Below are 27132 nucleotides of genomic sequence, written 5' to 3'. Positions count from 1 at the left end.
TGGATAGGTCATTCCATTATCAAACATTGGAGCTCACATAGGCTCAACTTAAATATGAAATTAAAGAAAAAAAAACAAACAAATTACTTAAGGAAGATTAAAAATCACTTATTACATTGAAATCATCAACCTTATAGAGAATTTCTATATAAAAAAATGTTGTAGTTAGGCCTTCAGTGTAACAAAATCAAGAAAAGTAAGGTTAAAGATACATTATAATTATATTAGTGTAAATGAATCTTAACCTCGGATCTATCAAGCACAAAACATAGAAAAGATGAACATAAATTTAAACCTTCTTGAAAATGCAAAAACATTAAAAAGTTTTAAACCTCAATCATAAAGCAATCATTATCATACATTATCATATACTATAGTGGCATTCTCTGAGCATTGAATGTCGCTCAAACCACTATATTCAGAAATAAGCATCACTTCCGCCCAAACTTGACCCAACGTTCTTGAAGTATACCCTTAGTTCTTTGAATGTAAATGCTCTGTACACGCAAGGGTTTTTGTGATCAATCAATTGTTGAGGAGCGTTATTTCAACTTTGTCTTGCACAAACATAAAGAAGGAAATTGACAGCCTCCTCGGTTTACATCCCCCATACACCACACGGTGTTCTGTACTGCGGTATTTGCAATTACTCCACATGATGCAGGAGCATCCAATTAGGGAGGCGACAGCAGGACATGCTTTTTTAAGATTTTTTTTTTTTTTTTTTAATTTACTTTTCAGTTTACTTTTATTGTTATTTCTTTTCAAGAAGGCTGTCACAGTCAATGTCGTTACTTTTTATTTTTTGAGAGTAAATATATTAGGGAATAGTCTTAAATAAATTAATACTTGAATAACAAAAAAAGGGAATGTAATTGCAAATTGCGACTACAGGTGGTTCCTCAACTGAATGAGGCTACCAACAGCTTAAATACACAATCAAAAGATGAGCAAAGGGTTGCTGCCAACAAAGAAGAATAGAAACCAAAGAATGTAAACTCTGACAGAATATTTTAAAACAGTAAAGAGAAGCATTTTAGGTATCAAACAATTGTTATTATGAGTGACTATAGTCTGGTACTGTGCACGAAATTAACTACATTATTGAGGCACTGCTAACAAAACTATGCATCAGGTCAAAGCAACTAAACATTGTAAGAGAATTCATTCAAGTACTTCACGAAAGCAAATCATTGAAATTCTTACAAGTAGAAGATTTATCATTTCTATAAATATATATACATACATTGCATAAATATTTGTTATAGTTCAGAGACAGCATCCAGTAACCCAACACAGGTTTAGAGCATAAGGCATAGTGCCTTCCAAAAAAAAGATATACAATTTCCAAACAGTCCTCAGATATTTCCATTAAATACCAAGAAGGGTTCTTGTGACCCAGGACCGACTAAACAAACAGAGATGGGACCACGCTCAACAACCAGAACCAAACTGTACACAAAATTGCATTCAAATTCACAACCAAAATCTCAGCAGAGCCACGGTCACCAACGACCAACTAATGACCTAGAACTTTCGACAGACAGACAGAACTGAGGACCAACAAAAACGAGACTTCGTCTCTACAAAAACAACCTACAGGACTGTATAAGATAAATAGGAAGGACCCTACCCGGTTCAAGTGGAGACCAGAATGGAAGAGCGAAGAAACAGTAACCGTCAAGGACCAAACCCTTGCCACCACAACAAAGGAGAAAATTACCTGCATAGTCAAGAGACAACGATTAGAGAGGCAGCATAACCAGTTATATGGAGAATAAACCAAGAGAAGGGTAAAGATGAGTACCCTGAAGGTTACCTGAAGTGGAGAGTAGGTTCCATAGTCGAACCCAGGACCAACAGCACACCAAACAGTGATAGCCCTTAAGGTGAGCCGAACCACTAGAAACTGCAAACCACCACCAAGAACAATAATGTTCGAGCCATGGCCACAGAGCCACGAAACCCCAGCTGCTCACAAGGAGCAGAATTGTTAGCAGAAGAAAAGCAAAGAGGGAGCCTGAAATCGGAGCAGAGAGGTTACCTTGTGTTAGAGCCGAACTGTCGCCAGGGAAGTCGGGCTGAGGACCTGACAAGAATGTGCACCATAAACATAGTCAAATGCAGCAGAGACAAACCAGAAGTGCAGCAAACCAACTAAAATTACAGAGAAATCACTGCATACCCAGGACGGCCACAAAGCCCAACATTGTTTCGAAAAACCACGCAAGAAGCAGCCACCAAACTCTTCGATACAACATCTTAACATTACCCAGTAACATAGAACCAAAGCTGAGGCTAGAACCAAAAGACAGTGGAGGCAGAGAGCCATTACCGTCGGGCGGAAGGAACCAGGTAAGGGCACAGAGGAGCAAAGCGAAACCAGCAGCAAAAATAACCCAAGCTACAACCAAAACCCGCGCCATAGAACCATAACACGGTGACCAAGACAACCTCAAAAAGGTGGCGGAGTTAATGCTCCATTAAAACCTCACCAAAAACCCCAGTTGTTTACAAGCGCGGGAAGGGATCACGTGGGCCAGTTGCCACGAAGGCACCCACCTTAGCTTTTGAAGTGAGTCATCACCACATCTTCCATTTACAAACATCATTCAATTATATTGTATTTTACTTCTCAAACATATTACTAATTTTCAAAGAAATATGTGTTGCAGTGTTTGATCTGTAGACAGTCGCCGATATTAAGAGCAAAGGATCCAGGCAAGGGCTTTGGATTGACCCACTCTCCTTCCTTTGTTTGGATCTGAAGACCACCGACATCATCTTGGTACAGAATAGTAAGGCAAACAATGTCTGTATGAGCTTCATAGAATATCTGATGATCCTTAGTTGTTGCTTCCAGGTTTTTGTTATTATGATAGAAATTCATGCGGATTTTGAATTCACAATTTTCGAAGGGGTCTGATCTGTAGTGTTTAGAGACGTCGCCACCCAAACTAGAAATAATGAGTTTTAGGATCTCATGTGACAACTCCCTCAACTCGCCTTTTATATTTTTGGATATGCTGGTTTCATCGAAACAAATTATCAGATAAAATGAACAAAACAAATCACCAGCTCAACAAAACATCCTAATTATTTAGATTTTTCTAAAATCTTTATCATGTTCAATATATCAGCCTGATGGGAGTGGGCAAGAAATTGAATTAGTGACTTCACATCAAAAAAATACTTTAATAGATGACTGTCTATCTAAAACCTAGTAAGTCTCAATCTCCTCCCTATCTAAGTTAAAATGAAATTATATTAGTATTATATAATCTATATATAGCTAATGATCAAAATTACATAATTTGAAGAAAAAAGAAAGGAAAATCAGTGTTTCAAAAACATACCAAAATTTATGATTTCCTTGGGGCCACAACTTGGAAGAGACTTGATGGAGTATATGGTCATTGGGAAGAATCATGCTCTCAGGCACCGATTCTTTTCCCATGGGACGTATCTCCGACTGGATATAACCAGTAAAGAAAGTTGGTAAAATGGCCTTTTCTTTGATATCAGTTGGCAGTGAAAACATATCCCGAGCAATGGAATCTACTGTTCCAATAAGAGTTGGGTTGATTCCATGGTTGATCACATGGAAAAACCCCAATTGTTGGCAAGCGTCCCTCAAATTTTGAAGCTCTTCATCGCTTCCCCTCACTTGTTGCTCATCGCTTTCTGCTTTGGATTTCCAGTGAAGGGCAGCAAGATTGATAACTGGGAGATCTAATTCCGTGCTTCAAAATTAGTTTTGGGTTCACAACAAACGAAGGATTGAAGCGTTGAACAATTGGATTAAAGGAAGGAAACAAATGAACAAATTCGCATTCAGTTACCCTATTTTTTCAAGTCGACATTTCTACTTCATGGATAGATTTTGGAATATTCACTTGAAGAAATTAAAAATTGACATTCATTTTGTCAATTTCAATTTTACGATTTAAAAACCAGTTATATATATATATATATATATATATATATATATATATATATATATATATATATATATATATATATATATATATATATATATATATATTCGTTATTAGTATTTTTTTTTATTTGTCAATATAAATAGTATTTTATTATGTTAAAATATAATGAGAGATGACAACATCTCCCTCGTACTGAATTGTATAGTGCTTTTTAGTGCAGTGGGTGCTTCTCAGTATGGTGCCTTTTGGTGTAGTGTGTGCCTTTCAGTGCAATAAAAAATTAAAAAAATATATAATATTATTAATAATGATATTTATATAGGTTACATAAAAGCTAAAAAAGTGTAATGTAATAGTGATATTTATATAGATTACATAAAAGTTTAAAAGGTGTAATTTTGTTATTAGTGGTAGGCGTTTTTAAATGAGCTTAAATTAAATGGTAAATTATTTAATCAGAGGGTTGATGTATGTGATTAAAATAAAACATGTTTGAAATATTTTTATCATCATTTTTAGATGAAAAGGTTTGATATTAGGATTAATAAATCACTTATTAATATTTAAAATTTAAATGTTATATTTAATAAAAAAAATAAAATTGTTAGATATCAAATTTATTAGGAAATTGATATATAAGAACATTATATAATATGTATCTTAAGTTATTATCTATAAGCAATGGCTATCTCATATTTTTAAATATACTCATAATATGATGGTATTACAAATATAATATTTTTTAGTTATAAAATAGTAGTAATAATAATAATCAAATCTTTCAAAGTGTAAATCACTTTTGTAGTGTAAAACTTAAAAAATATTTGTATCTCAAGAGATTTGATTCTTTTGGTTGCCTATAAATCTAGGGTTAAGATGCATTTATAATGGTTCTCTATATGTGTATGTGTGAATCATGTATAAACTCCATGCCGAGCATATATAATATATACATCGTTGACATTGAAATATTATTTTGTTATTAATATATTTTAAGTACAAGTCTCCCTTACACTAACATATCTCTCTATCTATATCCCCTTACTTTAACAACAACTTTATGATGTGTTAAGATGGATCAAATCTAGTGAGGTGAAGGCCAGTTTTTGAGTACAAAAATTAAGAGATGTTTTCATCTCAACAGATTTGGCTCCTCTAGGTGCTTGATAAATTTAGGGTTAAGATGAATTTATGTTGGTTTTCAATATATATTTTGTACCAATCATGAATAATTTCTATGTTGAAATGGAAGGAATTACATATCTCCTTCATTTTCAATTTCTTTATATTCAAATATGTATGATTTATGTAAAGAGCATTGAAATATTTTATATATGGCCTACATCGTCCACATTAAATTATTTTATGGTATTAATATATTTTTAAATACAAATCTCCCTCATGTTGGGAAGTCTCTATATGTATAATACTAAAATATTTTATTTAACCATGCATACTAAAATATTTTTTTAATAACAATATTAGAATTCTTTTTAGCATCAATATATTTAAATGCCACATATAAACTTCATATTAAGAACTAGATGAGTTTCATATGATGTTAATATCGAAATATTTTACTTAACATCGATATTCAAATTTTTTATGTAAGGCTTACATTGAGATATTTTTTAAACTAAAAGAATTACAAATCTTCCCCATACTTGAAAATATATGTTTTTATTCTTCTTTTTTCAGTTAATTTTATATCTCTATATACCATTGTTATAAATGTTTGTTATTTAGTATGGACATCCAAATATTTTATTTATGGGTGGTAATAAAATAATTTTTTTTGTTATTATTATTATTTTTTAAATACCATATGGCAACTCTATGTTAACGCAAAAATAGTTATATATTTATATATAAGTTTTGATAGAAATTGCAAATTGCTCAAGATTTCAACTAAAAAACAAGAGACAATTCTATTTTACTGATCCACAAAATGGAAATCACAATATAGAACAACATGGATAGACATGCAACAAGCAAAACCACAAGTACACAGTGATTTCTAGGGTAAGCCAACTTGGAAAAACTCCTCAAGCCTCTTTCCATTAATCAGTTGAATAAAGAAACTATTACAATTGCTTGCTCCAAATCTGAGCACAACTCGCAAAAAAATATTTTTTCTCTCTATTGAATGATAAACTCTGGCCAACACTTAGACAATTATCTGCTGATCTAGCCTCCTATTTTCTTGCGCAATTCTAGAGGAAATTAACTCCTAAAAGATAGGAATTTCCTCCTACTTTCTTGCGCAATTCCCAAGTATTGATCTTCTAACTGCATGCAACAACTATACACTCAAACTAGTATGCAACGCATGTTACACGGCCTTGTCATCTCCACTTCAGCTGAGGAATTCGAATTCCATGAATGCATTAAATATTTTGGGATGATTGATGAGTTAACTGATAGATCTATGAATTAGACTGTTGTTCCACTACACAACTGACCTTAAACTGATTCTATCAATAGTTAGAGGTCAGTTAAATGAATTCAACTAAAAATAACTTAACTAGATTGCTAAATTTTAGTAATCAACACATGCATAACTAGACCCCAAGCCCCTAACTTGAATTTACTAAGCTAACTAAGTGAAAAGAGCCATGTCACACTAGTTAACTACCTCCAAGTTGTCATGTTGATGTGGAATTTTGATTTACTCAATTTAAATAAGGCTAAAGCCAAATTGAGTATTCCTTGCTACATTTTTTAACACTCCCTCTTAGTAAGAAAGGGATTTTTCACCACCCCTATCGTGTACCTATGGAATTCAAATTTACCTCTTGAAAGTGCCTTTGTCAAGATGTTAGCATCTTTCCCTTCAGTTGGAATGTACTATAGAAACATAATTATCCTCTGCACACAGTCCCACAAATGATGATACTAGATATCAATGTGCTTGTACTTGTCATGAAATAACAGATTCTCAAAGAGCTTAATGCAACTATAATTATCACAATACATCACTATCAGATCCATCTCTTGACTGAAAATACCCACAAGTATTTTTCTCATCCATATGGCCTCACATGTTTCTTGATTTGAAACCATTTATTCATCATCTGCTGAGCTGAGTGCCACTAACCTCTGCTTCCTGCTGTACTTGGAAATAATTTCGGACCCAACACTGAAGATAACACCTGAAGTAATTTTCTTGTCTGATGGACTCCCTGCCCAACCTACATTGATGAATCCTTGGAGCTTCACTCTCTATGTCCTCTTGTACCATAATCCATGCTCGGTAGTGCCTCTGAGGTACCATAACACATGCTTTGCAGCCTTCCAATACAACTTGGTAGGCCTCATCATAGCTTGACTAAGATGGTTTACTACATAACACATGTCATATTTCTGTTCATAAGATAAATCAAAGACCTTACAAGCTGCCTGTAAATGGTAGCATATGAACTTCTTCACCTGAATTAGAATTCTCCTTCCTTAAGTTTGTAGCCAAAGTTGTGTCCATGGGCTTATAATTATCCATGTGAAATATCTGAAGTGTTTCAGATGCATACTTCCCCTAAGACACAAACAATTCACGATCACCTTGCCATACTTCTAGCCCGAGGAAGTAATGCATTAAGCCGATGTCTTTCATCTCAAATTCCCTTGCAAGAGCGGATCAACTGCTCATCACCTCTCAATATTAAATTATCAATATAAAAAACAAGAATAATCAACTTATCATCTACCACAATGTGACAGAGGTTCACATTTGCTTCACTTTTGGTGAAGACCAATCCACTAAGATAACTATCGATCTGAGTGTACCATGCTTGGGGAATCTGTTTAAGACCATACAATGCTCTCCTGAGTCTACACACATTTGACTCTCGATCATATGTCTCAAATCCTTCTGGCTTCTCTATGTAAATTTCCTCCTCAACAACACCATTGAGAAAGGCGGTCTTCATATCCATCTCTTGTATTTTCCACCCCATCTGTGCAACCAATGCTAGAATGGATCTAATTGAGGAATATCTTGCAACTGGTGTAAAATTTTCCCCATAGTCCACTCCCTCTACTTGAGAGAATCCTTTGTCCACAAATTTCGTCTTGCACTTCTCGATGCTCCTATGAACCGCATGTTTCACTTTATATATCCATTTGGAACAAACCACTGATCTCCCTTTTGGTATCAACACCATCTCCCATACACTATTCTTCATGATGAATTTGTATTATTCCACCATGGCATCAACCCAAATAGGTTGAGAAACTGCTTCCTAAAATGAAGACAACTCTGTCTCAATGAACTCTTTCATGAGAGCCATGTACTTAGTCTACCTATCAGGTTACCTCCTTTGTTTGCGCTATGATGTAGTGGCTCCCACATTCTCCCTAACATCTTGTAGTAATCTATCATCTTCTCTGGTTCTCTTTCTCCTCTCTATGGAAGATTCTGGTTGAGTGGTACCTCCACTCTGCCTCCTTTCTGCTCCACTGCATGTGGCTACTCCAAAACCTTCTAAAGATAATCCTAAGGCTCCCCCTTTGGAGCTAGAAGCTCCTGCTTTGGTGGGATACCTAACTCTCATTCCAAAGAGCATCACATAGCCTTCTCCACATCGAACTTGACATCTCTCCTCACAACTATCATCCTCAGTGAAGTTAAATACACCTGGTAATTGTGTGGAGTTTTGACGTATCCTACAAAAAATCCCTACTTTGTTGTAGGCTCAAGTTTCTTTCTCAAATCCTTGGAGGCGTGACAATAAAATGAGGCTCAAATTTTTTTGAAATGAGTCACATTAGGCTTTCCCCCAGAGAAAGCTTCCTCTAGTGTGATCATGCCAAGTATTCTATGGTGACTCCAGTTCTGCAAGTAGACTGTTGTGTTGCATGCTTCTAACCATAGATGCAATGGTGGCCCATTATCATGCAACATGTCTCTTGCTGCTCCCAATATGCTCTTGTTCTTCCTCTCATCTACCCCATTCTGCTTTGGGTTATGGGGTGCTATCATCTCTCTTCAAATACCTTCTTTGGCACATAAATCCTTGAAGACATTCAAAACAAATTAACCTCCATTTTCGCTCCTCAGAGCCTTCATATTCCTCCTCTTCTCCTTCTCAACTAATGCATTGAATTCAACAAATTTTGAGAAAAATTCCTCCTCCTTCTGCATGAAGAAGATCCAACATTTTCTAGAGAAATTTTCAATAAAATAACATAGTACTTATTTTCTTATCGAGGTTGTAGAAAAAGGTCCACAAACATTAGAGTGGATTCACTCTAGGATTACATCTTCTCTGCTATCTTGGCCATAGAATGCAGATTTGACATATTTCCTCTTTGTGCAACCCTTGCAAAGATCCTATTGGTTAGGGGATCCTTTACGGATACCGATGCTAATTTACTACATGATTTTTAAGGCACCATGGTGTAGATGACCCAATCTCCTGTGCCAAAGTTCTACAACATCTCGACTCTGCACCTTTTCTGCCTTGCTTCTCAATGCAACACATTCTCCCACCTCAAGTTTGTATAGGTTTTTGACTCAAATTCCAATCTGCTTCACCTTCCCGGTAACTATGTGCCTCAAAACGGATCTCCCTTTACTGAAAATAACATCATAACCTCTATCCTCCAATACTGCTATAGAGATCAAGTTCTTCTTTAGCCTAGGTACAAACATAAAATCTTTGAGGTGAACATGAGGGCTTCACTAGGGGATAAATACCATACCATGTGCATTCATATTGGGGGATATGTATTGACGAAAAAATGACATAATATATTGGGGGATGAATACGGGGTAAAGGGTTTTTATATTAACAGGTATAAAAACTGGAGATCAAATTTAATGAAAAAATATAAAGGGGGGAGGCTTCCTCCCTCTCAAAGGTGACAATACCAATTTCTGTAGCACTCTACCTCCCGTCATCCCCCAATTCAACATGCATCTCGATATCCTTCTCCTCCATGCTACTGAAAAACTCCTTGCACCCTATCATATGGAACGAGGAACTGGAATCAAGGTACCACACACTCTCCATAATAGTGTTTTCCATGCATGCTATTACAGTGAATTCTAATTCTAACTGATGGAGGAACTAGTGGAAGGTCAAGTTTTGGAAGTGGAACATCAACCACACTAAGTGATCATCTAGATAACTAATAAATCAACCCAAATTAACTCATGCATGTAGATAATCTGAGTTACCCAGTTGGGATTGGAGTTCAAGGGAAATGTACTATTGGTTGTAAACTATTCCAAGCTGTATAGGTAGTGCATGTAGTGAGAGAATTGACCTAAAGTAATTGCGCAATCCAGATGTGGAAAATTCCTATTAAATAGGGGCCTAATTCCCAAGGGAACAATGCAAGGAATTAGGAGCTTGGAGGGCTTAAAAATTGGCTAAGTGTTGCCCAAAGTCAATCAGTCATGCAGACAGATAGACAATACAGTTGCAGGGTGTGCTCAAGCTTGAGAAAGCGTATGTATTTCTTCTCTATTCTATAATTAATACAATATAGATAGTAAGGGGGTTTGAGAAGTTTCTTTCCCCTAGATATATTTATGTGCATATGTTATGTTTCCTTTTTCATGTCTATGAGTCTTGTTCTCTATGGTGAATTAACTTCCAAAGATTACTAGAGTAGCTTCATGTCTTGTGATTTAGCAAATTTCATTAGTATTGAATCTACACAATAATTTCTACGTTTAGCCACTTTTTTTTTCATTCATGGCCAATAAAAAACTTTCATAAGTGTTCTGATAATTTTTTGATAGCCTAGATGAATTGAAGAGGGCCTCTTATAATGTTCATCTAGGATCAATTGTTTAATTATGTGCACATTTGGGATATAAATGTTGTTTTTGAAAGTCAAGAAACCATCACTATCCAAAGAAAAATATGTTCTATTAGGCCAGTTTCATTTATCAATTTAGTATTCTTGATCTTCTATGGTTGTAGTCCTAATCTATTCATTAATAATTGCTTTACTATTTCTAGTAGAGATCACATAAATCTTATTTAAACTTTTTCTCAATGCATCTGCAATTTTATTTTCTTTTCTCTTGATGTGTTTGATTTCAAAAATCAATTCATTAAGGAAAGCCATCCACCTTGTTTTCATTGAATTTAAATATGGTTGGCTAAATAAATATTTCAGGCTAATATAATCAATTATTAATGTGAATTTATTACCCAAAAGATAGTGTCACCACATTTTTAAAGCATGCATTACCGCAACTAACTCTAGGTCATACAAAACATAATTCTTTTCATGCTCCTTTAGCTTCCTAGACTCATAAGATATAACATGGTTATCTTTCATTAACACTCCACCTAATCCCTCCAAACAAGCATATTTACACATTGTATAATCTTTATTGGGAAAAAAAAGCCTTAAGATTGGGAGCTATGATTAACAGATATTTCAACCGATCAAAGCCTTATTGACACTTTTGGGTATAGATAAATCTAACTCATTTCTTTTGTAAGGATGTTATAAGGTAGGAAAACTTAGAGAAACCTTCAGTGATCCTATGTTAATAACATATAATTCTCATCACAGATCTCATGTTAGGTATATCTTTAGGAATATGGCAATAGATAATAGCCTTGACTTTTTCAAGGTCTACCATGATTCGCACTTTAGATATCAAATGCCCCAAATACTGAATCCGATCTTGGTAAAACTCATATTTACTAAATTTGGCATATAGATGATGATCCTTCTTTTCCTTTCTAGCCAATGCAAAGTTTTCTTTATCCTCGCTCTTGGATGAAGTCCAATCTTTGGTATTCTACCTTATTTCCTCCTGCACCAAGTCGGACGATAAGCGCTCCAAACTTTCTATTTTATCCCTCCCATTCACTAAATCTTGATGGTTATGCTAGCTCTTGGGAAGGCCCAAAAGGTCTAGAGTTATCAAGTCTTCTTCAGGGACATTGACACTAACCCTACCAAGTTCATCACGACACTATGTAACTTGCTCAGATACTGTGGAATTGTGTCATTCTTCTCCATCTTGATACTTCAAAGTTTATCCTTGAGTGCAACTTCTTATGGTGACTACTATTCTTGAATAATTCTATTAATGCTTTCCACATTGGGAACCAAATTTATTTTCTGTAGAGATTCGAGATAGTATGATCTCGTACTCCCTCCAAGATTATTCTCCTCAACTTGGCCACATCATTCTTCCACTCAGCAAGGTTCTGAGCATAAGATGCTTGAGGTTTTGAAACATCTGTCTTGATGTATTCTAGTAACCCATTGCCATCTAATACTGCCTCAATGCGGCCCTTTAATGCAACACAATTTGAGGTGCCTTCCAAGGCATAATCTAGCCTTAGTCTATTGAAATCATCTTTTCAGTCCTAAAGAAAACTTTCCACGCTAATCTACAAAATCGAACTTCTGAGTAACAACTTGAAATTTCTTCTTTTGTTGTGAATCCATCTCTGATACCATGTAGGAATTATGATGTACATTTGAAATTGCTCATGAAATTTACTAAATCACAAGACTCGAAGCTACTCTACTACTTTGTAGACATTAATTCACAACTTAGAACACAAATCATTGACATGCAAAAGAAAACATCACACATGCACAAAGATTTATCTAGGGGAAAGAAACTGCTCAAAAACCCTTCCTATCTTTATTGCATTAATCAAAGAATAAATATGAATACATATGCTTTGATCAGGGATCAATGTTTTAGCTAAAACATTAAAGTGATCATAATTACTTCAGACATGAATGAATGGATACAGTTCATCTCCAACTTTCCAACACTGCAAACGGTTCAAAAAATCGACATTGTATGGAAAAGTTAGAGCTTCTGCAAGTTTGGTAAAAAGAAAGCCCCCCGGGGCCAGCCCCCGCCCCATGTGACCAAGCGCCTGAACCAGGAGCTAGGGGCCAACTATTAAGCGGGATTAGTGTGCCACTAATCACTTTGCCATTAATTAAGTCATAATTAAGTTGGCGGAATTTATGGTGGAGCCACTAAATTTGGAATCGCCACCAAACTTCGTGGACTTAACTGGCAGTTCTCCAGATTTAGAGGAGGTTTTCTGGGAAAAACTATTTGAGCCATAACTTACCAATTATCAACCAAATTTCGAAAATAAATAGTATTTTTGGCTAATTGGCAAGTTGGAAGTTCATTGGAGCAGGTTTCAGAGGCAGAGGAAGTCATCTACAAGTGTTTTTGTTCACTTGAATATTTTTGAAGCCTAGGGCCACCAGGTGTTGAAGGTCATTCCCAAAGCAACTAGTAACCAAATTGAGTAAAAAAATAGTCATTTTTGATAGATTTGAATGTGTTAAACTCATTGGATCATGTTTCATAGGCAGAAGAGGTCATATATAGGTGTTTCTTTTTCACTTGAAGATGTTTGAAGCCTAGGGCCACCAGGTGTTTAAGGCCATTCCCAGAGCAGTTGGTAACTAAATTGAGTAAACAAATAGTAATTTTGATAGTTTTGAATGCTTTAAACTCATTGGAATAGGTACCAAGAGCATTGGATTCATGTAGCCACCATTTTAGCACTATTGAAGCTAATACAAAGGTCCACACTATGACACTGGACCAAGGAGATGTAGCCCAGTAGGGGTGAACTCCTTCAACAAAAATTTGTGTATTGAGATCTATTATTTGTGCTTGCTATGTTTTTATATGCTTCTGTTTAGCCATTTAAATTCATGCTTTTAAGTTCATGCAAAACACTAAATTTCACCAAGTTAGATGAATTGACAATCACATGCTCATGGATAAAATCTCTATGGATAAGCAAACCAAAGCAAAGAAAATTTTATATTTGGAAATGATACTAGCATAGCATTCACTAGAAATTAAATTCAAATCAAGTTGGTATCATAGCACAAGGTTGCTTTCTTGATTTTCTTGAAGGGTTTGATAGTTGCAATTGTCGTTATGACTACAAGGTTGAAGTTGTAGAGAGGAGAATGGAAAATATGGATAGCTAGTCCTGAGATTAGGACAAGAAGGAAAAAGGATGAGAAAGCACAATCCTCACCCAAAAGACCACTCAAGGAAACACCTGAATCACCTCAAGTTCCATCTCCATCAGTTGAGATAAAAGAGTCACAGATTGCACAAGAGGCTGAAGTGATTGAAGAGGTACAATCAATATAAATTTTTGAGCTTGAATCCATAGCCATTATGTCTGGAGAAAGAGAGCATGAAGGTCCCTCTTCAGAAGAGGAAGAATTCAAGAAATATTTCTACACTTTGACTAAGATGGTTCAAGTCCTCTATGAAGAGAGGAACACTAGAATGGTTGGAGAGAGTTCTAAACCTCCACATGGAGAAGGAAGCTCAGAGGAAAAAAAAGATGAAAATAAGGATTTCAAAGGGAATAGTGGAAAGCCACCTCCATCTCCACCATCCTTATCATCTTCCTCATGATCTTCACCATCTCACACAACATCATCTTCCACAACCATCACTACCCATACTCATTCCAAAACCCCAAAAGGAAAAACTCCATTACTGAAATTGGACAAAAAATTCGAACTTCCCACGTACAATGAAGTGAATGTAGAAAAGTTGGACAATTGGATTCGACAGTTGGAGGTATACTGTATAATTTAGAACCTTCAAGAAGATGACATAAATATCCAATTGGCTTCACTGAGGCTAGAAAGAGCTGCACTAATTTGGTGGGAAGAAGAAACTCAAGAGGAAATGCGAATCCATGGTAAGATATCCATTTCTTGGGTTGAATTTGTTTATGCAATTAAAAGATAATTTTATCCTTTAGCTTATATGAAAAAAGCCATTATAAGTTGGCAGAATTTTAGGCAGCTTAAAGGCCAAACAGTCCAAGATTATACACAAGAATTTAGGTAAAAGGATTTATTGTTGGGAATAAACTTGAATTCACAAGACACACTCTTGAAATATATTGGAGGTTTACATTCCTATTTGCAGCATACAATCCTTATGTTTAACCCAAGCAACTTAGATGAAGTATGTGTGCAAGCTATGCATCTTGAGGCAAGGGGAAAACAAAACATAGAGGAGAAAGATGAAAGTGAGGGTAAGGGAAAAGAGAAGGGAGGAAAATGGAAGGGAAAGAAGAATGCAAGTATCAAAAAAGAGAAGGAAAAACTCACATGCAAAAACTGTTCAAAGACTGGCCATGATGAAGACCATTGTTGGCAACTTCATCCAAAATTAAAACCAGATAGATTGAAAGCCAAAGAGAAGGGAAAAACTGTTGCTATAGCTGAAGAAGACTTAGGGTAAGATCAAGGATACGAGACAAAAATTAAAGCCATGGATCTGAAAGGTCAACATGTTGAAAGTACTAGTCCCTCAAATAGTCACAACAACACTCCAAAAGAAGAAAAAAGGGAAGAGTTTTTCACTGTTAGAGTAATCTCAAATCATACCAAAATTGATGCACTCTTTGATAGTGGATCACAAGCAAACCTAATTTCAGAAGACTTAGTTAAAGAGCTTAAACTTGAAACCGTACCACATCATAAACCATACCCTTTGGCTTGGATAGTTAAGGATGCCAATTTACAGGTTTCAAGGAAATGCATTTTTAGATTTGTTATTACTGCAAACTTTGTTGATGAAGTCGAGTTAGATGTGGTTCCAATTGATATTTCTGGAATTATCTTGGGAAGTCCATATTTCTATGACATGAAAGTGGTGTTTCATCACTATGAGCACAAATATCATTTGCTTAAATATGGGGTGAAGTATATTGTGAGAGCTCATCGCAAGAAACTAAATATTTCTTTAGTTAATGCAGGGCAAATGAAGAGGCTAGTGAATGCAAGTCATAACTTGACATTGTTGATGATCAAACAAAGAGATGTTCTGAAACAAACTTTTCATAAATATGCTTATATTTGTAATGAGTTGTTTCAGAATGATAGCAGGTTTCCTTTGAAAGAAGGTGAAAAACATTTGCAGGAACCAACATTGGTGTTGAGCAGTGTCAGAAACAAGGTGCTAGTGCAAGAAGTTGTAAAGGTCAAAGAGAAGAGGACAAAGAAGTTTGGCAAAGAAGTCATGGGTTTCACAAATGTTCATTGTTGGTTTCCAAAAGGCACATTACAATGGCGAAGAAACTTGGGCAAGAGTCGACTCAAGTACAAGGTAAAAACAACAAAAAATTGCCATAGAGAAAAAGTGCAAGGTGAGAAAGATTCCAAGTTCCCTTTGATTTTTGACCAAGGTAGGAAGAATATGTTTTCTGCAAAATTAGGTTGTTGTTCTGCAAATCCGAAATATTGTAGCATGACAGTGTCAAAGACAACAATAGATGGTCGTAGGGATCAAGGAAAAATTTTACTTTTTATGAAAAGCTCCAAATGATGAAATTAGGAAAATTTCAATGGATAAAGACTGGAAGGATGAGGGAACAGTCCCCTCATCAACATAATCAGTGATCAAGAGAGTTTTTCGGGTCCAAAAGGCTTCTAGTGGGGAGGAATGATCAGGGATCAATGTTTTAGCTAAAAAATTAAAGTGATCATAATTGCTTCAGACCTGAATGAATGGATAGATTTCATCTCCATCTTTGCAACACTGCAAACAGTTTGAAAAACTGACATTGTATGCAAAAGTTAGAGCTTCTGCAAGTTTGGTAAAAAGAAAGCCCCCCGAGGCCAGCCCCCACCCCATGTGACCAAGCACCTGAACCAGGAGCTAGGTGCGAACTTATAAGTGGGATTAGTATGCCACTAATTAGTTTATCATTTAATTAATTTGTAATTAAGTTGGCGGAATTTATAGCAGGGCCACTAAATCCAGAACCGCCGCGAAACTTGGTGGACTTAATTGGTAGTTCTCGCGATTTAGAGGAGGTTTTCTAGGAAAAACTGTTTGAGCCATAACTTACTCAATTCTCAACCAAATTTCGAAAATGAATAGTCATTTTTGGCTAATTGGAATTTTGGGAATTCATTTAAGTAGGTTTCAGATGTAGCAGAGGTCATCAACAAGTGTTTTTGTTCACTTGAATATTTTGAAGCCTAGGGCCACCAGGTGTTGGAGGTCATTTATGATATATTTGAATGTTTTAAACTCATCGAAGTAGTTTTCAAAGGTAGAATAGATCATCTACATTTGTTTTTGTTCACTTGAATATTTTTGAAGCTTAGGACCACGAGGTGTTGGAGGCCATTCCCAGAGCAGTTGGTAACCAAATTGAGTAAAACAATAGTCATTTCTAATAGATTTGAACATTTTAACTTCATTGGAATAGGTACCAAGAACATTGGATTCATGTAACAATAATTTAATCACTATTGAAGCTAATACAAAGGTCCACTATATGAAGTTGGACCAAGGAGATGTAGCCCAGGAGGGATGAACTCCTTCAACAAAAAATTATGTATTGATATTTGTTATTTGTGCTTGTTGTGTTTTTATATGTTGCTATTCAGCCATTTAAATTCATGCTTTTAAGTTCATGCAAAAAACTAAATTTCATCAAGTTAGATAAATTGATAATCACATGCTCATGTATAAACTCTCTATGGATAAGAAAACCAAAAAAGAAAATTTAATATTTGGTAATGATACTAGCATAGCATTAACTAAAAATCAAATTCAGATCATGCTTGCTCAAGCCTTAGCACAACCTGCAAGTGTATAGTCTATCTCTCTGCCTAACAGACTGACTTTGGTCAACACTTAGCCAATTTTCAAACCCTCTAAGCTCCTATTTCCTTGCATTGTTCCTTGAGGAAATTAGCCCCTATTATTATGAAAATTCCTACAATTGGATTGCACAATTCCTCTAGGCTCTTCCTTTGACTGCATGCAACACCTGTACACATGGGAATAGTCTACAACTGATAGTACACTGTCTTGGAATATCCATCTCAATGGGGTAGCTCGAATTCTCTATATGCATCAATATTTTGGTCTGATTGATTAATTAATTGGTTGCTCATTGAGTGTGGTTGAAATTGCACTTCTACAACTTGACTTTCACTAGTTCCTCTAATAATTACAACTAGTTTAACCGATCATAACTTGATTTAACTGAAAAATATTTCTACAAATTAGCAATCAATCATACTGAACTAAAAACAAGCTTCCCTAACTTGAATTAAATGAGTTAATTAAGTGACAAGTGCCATGCCACCTCAATTAACTACCTCCAATATTTCTACTAAAATAGAGATTCGAATTTTCTCTAGTTTGACCAAGCCAAAGTAAAACTGAGATTTTCTTGCTGCATTTTCAACAATGATTTGGTTTTTTGGTTATAATTTTTATGAGTCTCTCCTAACTGGTACTAGGCTTCAACAATGTTTCATTATCTACTCTAATTCTTGTTGGTTCTGCTTTCATACATCCCCCAATCTCTAACAATTCTACTCTATGTGATGATGGATCCCCATATGGTTGTGTCTAAATTTTTTCTCGATCAGGAGGCCTTGATAATGGTTATGTCATTATTGTTCTTTACTTTCCTCCTTATTATGTAAGAAAAAACATTTACTCTATTAAATTCTATCTTGGATCTGGTTCATAGGCCTTAATGCTATAATGTATAATTGTGATGCCACTTGTAATGTTCCTCCAATTTACACACACACACACACACATTACCTAATCCAATATTGACTTGATCACATTGGCATAATGTAGAACAAGTGTTAATTTTTAATAAATTCTATTCTCTTATTACACAAATGTATTTACTACTTTAGAAAATCTTTATCTTTTGTGGCTTCTTACTGTCACTTGGTTATAAACATTGAGACATGTTGATATAACAAAACTTTCTTAAGGTTACATAAAATATATCTCTATGAATATCTTTTATGTGCCTCTTGATCAAAAATCATGTACTTAGGATCATTCTTACTATCATACCTCTATACCTAACTATAAAGAGTGACATTTATAGACACAGACACACACACACACACACATAGAAAGAGTTGGATTCGAATTCTCAACCTTGGGTTCCACCAAATTAAATGATTCTTGTCTATCCAAAATATCATGCATGTGCCTTGCTTATTTGTCAAGTCCTTATTTAGTATCATCTGTTAACCACTTTGCCATAGCTCATGACCCTTTCTATACTTGAGATACATTTAAAAAAAATATTTCTAGGCCATTTCTCGTCCCCCTTTCTATACCACATGTAACGCTTGGAGTTCATTATGTATGGGACCCTTGTATACGTGCTATTCATGCAGCCATGATCCTAAACTATCCCTGTGATGAAGTCATAGATGGACAACTCAGATTAATTAAGGTAATCAAATGGTGAAGAGGGAAAGTTGAACGTACTGTTGGATGAAATTTATCATTGATTTCAAAGGGTGAATGGTGCTTTGTTGAGTAATGTTATCATTGATGTCAAAGCAGTAATATTAGAGAGCATTCCCTAACTTTGGGATGATCAAAGCATGTGATAATAGTCCAAGAAGCCCTAAAGGGGAAAAGGGTTTAAGCCCTCAAATGAAAAACTATCTGTCAAAATAAAATCAAGGAAAAGGTGGTCAATGCCAAATAACATTGAAGGAAAGATGATATCATCATGTAGCCCTCATTAAAAATTTTCCAATGGTATATGGCACTCCCTCTAACTCCTCACAGTTGAAGAGAAATGATTTTTGGATTTTTGATGCTCCATTTCTATACTCTATCTTTGAATGCATTTTTACTCCATTTACCTAGCTAAAATGAAAGTATATCATACATGGTTGGAAAGCTTATTCCACGAAATTTCCAACAATATATGGAACTCCCTCTAACTCCTCATGGTTGAGGAGAAAATATTTTTTGAACAGTCACCATACATTTTTCCAGTTGCACAAGCCAATCTAGCAAATGGACACATCAGCCTAGTCTAAATCACGAACGAACTATATATAGGTGTGAGGAGGAGGCATTTTAGAATTTCACTGAAGGAAAAATTTGATTTGTTGAAACAAGCAAAGAAAATAAGTGTTTATGGGGTTCATATCTCATGAACCGGAAGTGAGGAGAGGCCAAATTTCGAAGGCTATATGTGGATGGAATTTTGACACATTTTAAAAGGATTTTCGCATAGTTTTCGAAGTTATTTTTGGCATCATTATTTTATAACTTTAGAGCATATATTGAATTTATTTTTGTATAAGTTTGGAGTGTATCTTGAAGTTATTCTTATAGAAGTTTGGAGCCGATCTTGAAGTTATTCTTGTAGAAGTTTGGAGCAGATATTGAAGTTATTCTTGTAGAAGTTTGGAGCAGATCTTGAATTCATTCTTGTAGAAGTTTAAATCAGACTATGATGTCATCCTTGTAGAATTATTAAAGTAGATTCAAGTTACCTTTTGAGGTAGATCAACTGTTTTTTTTTAGGCATTTCTGAGGCAGAGTTTTTGAGGGAGATATGAGTTTTTCTTGTTTTTACCGATCCTTCCATGGTTTCTCAAAGTTATGTTGCTAATTAAGAATTTTTTCAAGGGGGTTTTAGAAGATTTCTTCTTATATATTTAGCTCAAATTCTCTACAAGAATAACATTTGTTTCCAGAATTGGGTGCTTCGAAACAAAAATAAGGGTGTAAATCCCCCAAAGTTTCGAACCTCTATCACCTGGATAGCCATATTCTCCCCCTCGACTAACTTTTCGACATTGTTTTGGTTTAGAGGTCTATTTTAAGGTTTTTAGGATATAAAAAGGGTACTGATAAGATCTTCTCATTTTGTTTGTGACATGTTTGTTCCCAGAACCTAATTTAGGTTTTGTCAACGTAATACATTGACTTTATCTACTTAGGTAATATTTCCTCTTAACGCCACTTTCTCTTTTACATGTATTTATATAATACAGAGGATAACACCAATCTAAAGTTGGACACACCACCTCTTTAGAGATTTTATTGTATAGGGTTTTTATATGTATACTCAGTCTTGAGTTATATTGTTAGCTTAAGGGTTTGATTTTCATAGTTTAATTATTTGTCCCAAAATAATTTACTTAGTTTGAATCTAGAGTATGCCTAAGAAACTCATTTTGGAGTATTCAAACACTAAAGTACTCTATACTTATTAATATGTGATTCAGGTTTCCAAACCCAAAATTTTGCTTTGTTTAAATATATATTAAACAAACTTTTGAGTACATTTCTTCTATAAATATGCATGTAGTATTTGTAAATATTTATGATTCTATAGATATTTCAACGTGCTTTTCAACCAGTGTATACATGATTGTTTTCTTTTAGTCGACTCAATAATTTACGTTTGATAATAGATACTCCTTGTACCCCTTAGTGTCTCTGTTTCCTTTGATAATTCATCCTTTAAGCTCTTGGCCAGAGATAAAGTCTTTCTCTGCAAATTTGTATAGAGGGTAGTTTTAGAATATGTATGTAAACAAATTCTATAACTAACTTCTGAGAGTGGTTTCCATATCAAATGGGCATTGCTTGTACTTAAAAATTGGATGGAGTTTATACCTCCATACTAGCTTACAAAAGCACTAAACCAACTTAGATCTTTCTGTAAGAATATATGATAGTTTGTAGGAAAACAAATCACTTATAATATTTCTACCATTCATAAAGACTATATTTATTCTTGACTATGCTCTATTCCCCATAATAACCGATACTCACTTTTTTACTATGTTTGTTATGAAGAAAGTACATGTTTTCATATTTGATTTAAGGTCAAAAGCTACATACATTTATGAGAATTGTTAAATGTTTAATATCACATACTGTATGTATTTCCTTCCTATGTTCTCTATATATCCTATTCATCATTCATTCTTGATGCAAACAATATCATACTAAATTTCACTGATAACAATACTACTTCAGTAAAACTTTTTTACTTATCTAGATAATATGAACACTGTGAAACACTGTAGGAACCACGACATTCCTCCTAACAAACGAATTTCAACAACAACAATCCCCCTTGAGCGTTAGGCTTCGTTACTGCTAATAACTTATCATTATCTAATGATATTATTCCTTCTTCCCCTTGCAGACTCTAGCAACATCTTACTTTTTAGTGTCAGCTTCTTCCTTTTTCATACTATTCCTCCTAAAATTTTGGAAAATCATGAAAAATTATAACTATAACAACTGCTACATTTACTTGTCCACTACCTAAAACTCCAACCACTTAAACAATTATTTGAAAACAAAATAACATGCCTACTCACATGTTGATTCTCATAATATTTCTAAATAAAAAAATATTTTATTTATATTACCCATGAATATTTACGCTTTGTATTTAAATGTAATCATCACTTATTGCAAATATTTATAACCTTAATAATTACATGTAAACATAAATCATAAAGTCTTTTAAAAATATTTGCAATAGAAGTATTACCATATATTTGATTTAAAAATCAGTTCGTTATATTTAAATTGCATACTTGTCATCTCCTTAGTAATTTTTACACATTAGTTATATTAAATTGTAACAATTATCTTTGCCATTAGAAAAATAAATCATTTATTGTTTCGTTGATAAAAAATAAAACATGAAATTTGTCGACAAATCTAAATATATGTGAGCATAACATCACTACCAACCTAGCTTATTGGAATTATGATTTCTTCTCAAAGTTTATAACATGAATCATTTTTATGTATTCAAACTTTTCATATAAAATATTCTGTCTACTTTAAAATATAAAAGTATATATATATATATATATATATTTGTATAACATGAATCATTTTCATGTATTCAAACTTTTCATATAAAATATTTTGTCTACTTTAAAATATATATATAGATATATAATACAATTTTGTATAGTATTCAAATTTTTTATATAAAATATTTTTTCTACTTTAAAATTTATTTTATATATATGTATATCTTACAATTTTGTATAAGATGAATCATTTTCATGTATTCAAACTTTTCATGTAAAATATTTTGTCTACTTTAATATATATATCTATATATATATATATATATATATATATATATATATATATATATATATATATATATATATATTACAATTTTGTATAGTATTCAAACTTTTCAAATTAAATATTGTCTACTTTAAATTTAATATCTGCGGCTGGGGTCTAGATCTAATCTTCTGTTCAATCTTCTGCGGCTAGATCAAGATCTAATCTTCTGCCTTATTTCTCTGTGGTTGGGTTCTACGGGCAAGTAAAATATGGTTTCCATCTTCACGAAAATAGTTGCTGGCTCAGTTCTGTCCACTTCAGGAGGGCAAGCTTCTGCCCATATCGTCAGTGAAGTCCCAGCTCCCACTGTCCAGGTGGTCCAGGCCTCACTCAATGAGGCTTTGAAGTTTTCTGAAAGTGCCCTAATCTGCTCGTTCAATGGTTTTTGGCCGCGGTTGACAGCTCTCCACAATTGGATCTCGGAGGTATGGAAGCCTATCATTTTTGATGAAATTAATATCTACCCCTGTGCTAGGGGTTTCTTTATAGTAGATTTTGAAAATCCTGAAAGCAGACAATATATTCTAGATTTCGGCCCTTGGTTTTGGGAAAACTTAGACCTATTCATGAAGCCATGGAACCCATCATTCGATCCCTCAACAACAGTCATAACCTCAGCACCAGTTTGGGTGAGATTGCCAAGCCTACCCTTGCATCTCTATAATATCTCCTCAGTAAAAACCATTGGAAATGCAATTGGGAAATTTTATTGCAAGTGCCCAGAAATAGATGAATATGCGAGAACCACCTATGCACGATCTATGTGGAAATGGATTTTAGCATCGGATTACCAGCTGAAATAAACCTAACAAGTAAAGACTATGTGTGGAACCAAAAACTCGATTATGAAAGTGTTCTCTTCCGATGTCGATCCTGCCTTGAGACAGGCCATCTAGCCAAAAATTGCCCAAAAGCCTCCTAGAAGAATTCTGCTAGAAAAAACAACCACATATCTACATGGTGGGAAGGAGCACAAAAAGAACACTACACTGCCATCAAAGAAGAATGCTTTAGAGAAAACTTTGAATCATAAGAAATCAGGCAAGAAAGAAACAACTCTCAAGACAAGCAGGGAGAAAGCCTCGCACAACAACAAAAAAGTGAACTCGACAACCCCTCAAGCATCAACAGTTATGAGGATTCGAATACAGTAAAAAAATAAATCTTCATTTAATAGCAAAGTAGATCTCCTAGACCAAACTTCTTCTCCGACTATCTTCAAAAGGACGAACACAATAGATCGTGAAGCTAAGACACCAATGTCCTATGAACCAGAAGAGATGAAGGACATGCAAGATAAAGGAAGTTGGAACAACATAGAGAAAAAAAGAAAGCTACAACGCCAATCTTGCCAAGAAAGACGAGGAGCCAGACAATTAAAACTAAGAAAATTATAGGTCGGATAGACCAATTTGGTCTTAGTGGATATTAACCACTATCATCATCATCATCATCATCATCATCATCATATCTATCTATCTATATTACAATTTTGTATAAAATGAATCATTTTCATGTATTCAAACTTTTCATATAAAATATTTTATTTACTTTAAATTATTTAATTATATTTTTTTGAAAATATTAATTATATAAATTTATAATTTAATAAAAAAATATTTAAATATATAAATTAAGGGAATATTTTTTTTATGCATTGAAGATATTTATGGTAAATAACATTTATTATTTATTATTATGTTAATTAAATTTATTTTAAGTAGTTTAAAAGAATAATTAGAATTCTCTCCCCTAGATTCATTTTCTACTTTTCTGCCCATGATATAATGAAATTTAATGATTGATTTGTATGGTGGTTCATATTTTATGTCAGTATAATTTTGAAATGGTAAAAAAAAACTTTACACCATATCACCTACCAAATTTAGGTTCATGAACCAAGCTTCTCCATTTCTCTAGGTGGTTTCCACATTGAACAAATGAGGAGGAAATGAAAGTAGAGCTTTCATATTTTCTTTTCACACTCTTGTAACAATCATTATTTTTTTGTTATCTTTAGCTGCTATGCACTACTTACTTTGGATACATGTCTTTTGACAACTCAATTTTTTTTGGGATAAATGTAAATACTATTTTTTATAGTTTTATTTCAAATAAGTATAATTTATTTGATGTTTTCTTTTTATTTTAAATTTAAATTTTATTTTTATTAAATAGTAAATTTTGGATTATTTAAAATACGTTTTTAAATATATGAATAAATTTAATGTTTTGAATCTTTTTTTTTTAATATTACTCGAATATAAATTAGAAAATTTACAGAAAATTTCTCACCAAAATATCTACCAAAATTGAAAGTATATATATATATATATATATATATATATATATATGAAAATAAAAAAGTCATAGTAATTCAACTACACATTTCAAATATATATTAATATTCTACAGCAAAATCAAAGTCAATTTCTTACTCACTTTGCCATAGTCTAACTAGCCAGAGGAATTGCTCGAAAAGTTATGGAAATTCCAGTCATATTTAGAGAAAATCTAGCAAGGATTTTTGTAAATCCAAGTTATAGTTGTTAAACTTCAAAATCTTAGGTGTCATAGATGTTTTTGATGGTGTTGAATCCATTTATACCATAAAAAACACGATTCAAACACTGCCTCTACAAGATTTTTTTAAATTTTTTTGCCCGGATTCCGGCCACTTTTGGTTGTCCAGGCAATTCCTCCGCCTCGGTAGACAACTCCTCTCACTTTTCTTCTAGTACAACCTCCTGCGTCAGAGTGTAACTACACAATGTCAATGTTATTGCCTCTATATTTAATGTATGGGAAAGCATTTCTTCATATTTTGGTCTTATTGCATTGGAAGTAGTAATCCCTCGGTTAAGCATCAACGCTGTTTCTTTTTTTCTAATGTCTTCATAACAATTGTGAAATGCATTTATAGTGGACATAGAAAATGTATTGAAATTGTAACATTAATAAACCATGGTAAAAGTTGTACCTTGGTTAAGAGCTAAATACCACAGGAGCAAAGTAGGAGCATGAAGCAGACCTCTCGAGAGGAACCAGTTAGCGGGAGCCTGGGGCAGCCTCCTTCCGATAGGGGGAAGCTAGGGGAGCGCGCAAAGAGACACACTCAACCTTGAGACTGTGGGAAGCGTCAGAGCCATGGCCCCGGGAGGCGGTCGCGGAAAGGAAACTCCCTTTCCACCAGAGCTAGCAGCTTTCAGGGATCTGGTTGCAGCTTGCAACAAAAGGCCAGTGTCTGAAAACCAATAGAAGTTTGTGAAAAAATGCCAACTATCCCCACAATTGCTCTGCCTATTGAAGAGCCTTGCAAAGCTGCTTTAAACCTAGCAAAAAGAGGACTTATCGGTCAGTTCACAGGTTTATGACCCTCGCTAAAAGCGATAGAAGCTTGGGTCAAAGGAACTGGCATCCCCTCGTCAAAGAAGGAATAAAAAGCCATTTCGTCGGCAAAGGTTTCTTTGCATTTGTATTCAAAGCAGCAGAAGACAAAAACCTAATATTCAAAAACAAGCCATATTTCATGGGGTCTCAGGGACTATATCTGAACAAATGGACTCCAGACTTCAACTCAATCTAGGATGTGCCCTCAACCGTTCCGGTCTGGGTGAGACTGCCCCACCTTCCTCTTCACTTCTGGAACCCTAAATCCTTGGAAATCATAGGTAACAAGCTAGCCAAATACATCGACCGAGCAGAAAGAAGAGACCAGTATTCCTGTGGTAGAATTTGTGTAGAAGTAGACTTGGAGGGAGGTCTCCCTGAAGCCATTAAACTCACGGTGGCTGATTGGTCACACATACAAGTGCTAGATTACAAGAAACTACCATTTAAATGTAGACACTGCCATGGCTACAATCACTTTGCCAAGCATTGTAAAAGGAAATCAAAGGATGTAGTTGAGAAAGAGAAGGGAAACCAATGGACTCAGGTCCAGAAATCAAAACCAACCAAGTAAAGCAACAAGAATAAAGGGAAAGCCGCCTCCACTGGGAGGGTTGAACCTCCAGAACCACAAGCAGAAGGAAGTTTAGTCCCTCCAATAGTAGACATATCAACCATCCCCTTTGATAGTCTCAGTACACTAGAAGAACACCAAGATCTAGTAGATAAAGAGAATGAAAAACAGGAAAACAACATGGAAGAAAGCAAAAAGCAAGAGGAACCAGTCCAAACCCCAAAAGGTGCCTCTAGTTCCCCTTCCTATGTAGATATGACAAGAAATAAGATGCCTGAGACATCGGGATCATCGAA

The 27132-nt window shown here is 34.5% G+C and overlaps 1 pseudogene; it reads right to left on the bottom strand.

Moving 5' to 3' along the window:
• Positions 1-418: 418 nt before the first annotated feature.
• LOC149154433 (C4-beta,C20-epoxidase-like) lies at positions 419-26320 on the bottom strand (annotated as a pseudogene).
• Positions 26321-27132: the final 812 nt, after the last annotated feature.

The sequence above is a fragment of the Pinus tabuliformis genome, chromosome 9 (assembly GCF_031772625.1).
Source record: "Pinus tabuliformis cultivar Carrire ecotype Pingquan chromosome 9, CPIR1, whole genome shotgun sequence".
Lineage (NCBI taxonomy): Eukaryota > Viridiplantae > Streptophyta > Pinopsida > Pinales > Pinaceae > Pinus > Pinus tabuliformis.
The sequence above is the reverse complement of the archived record's forward strand: the minus strand, read 5'-3'. Positions and strand labels throughout refer to the sequence as shown.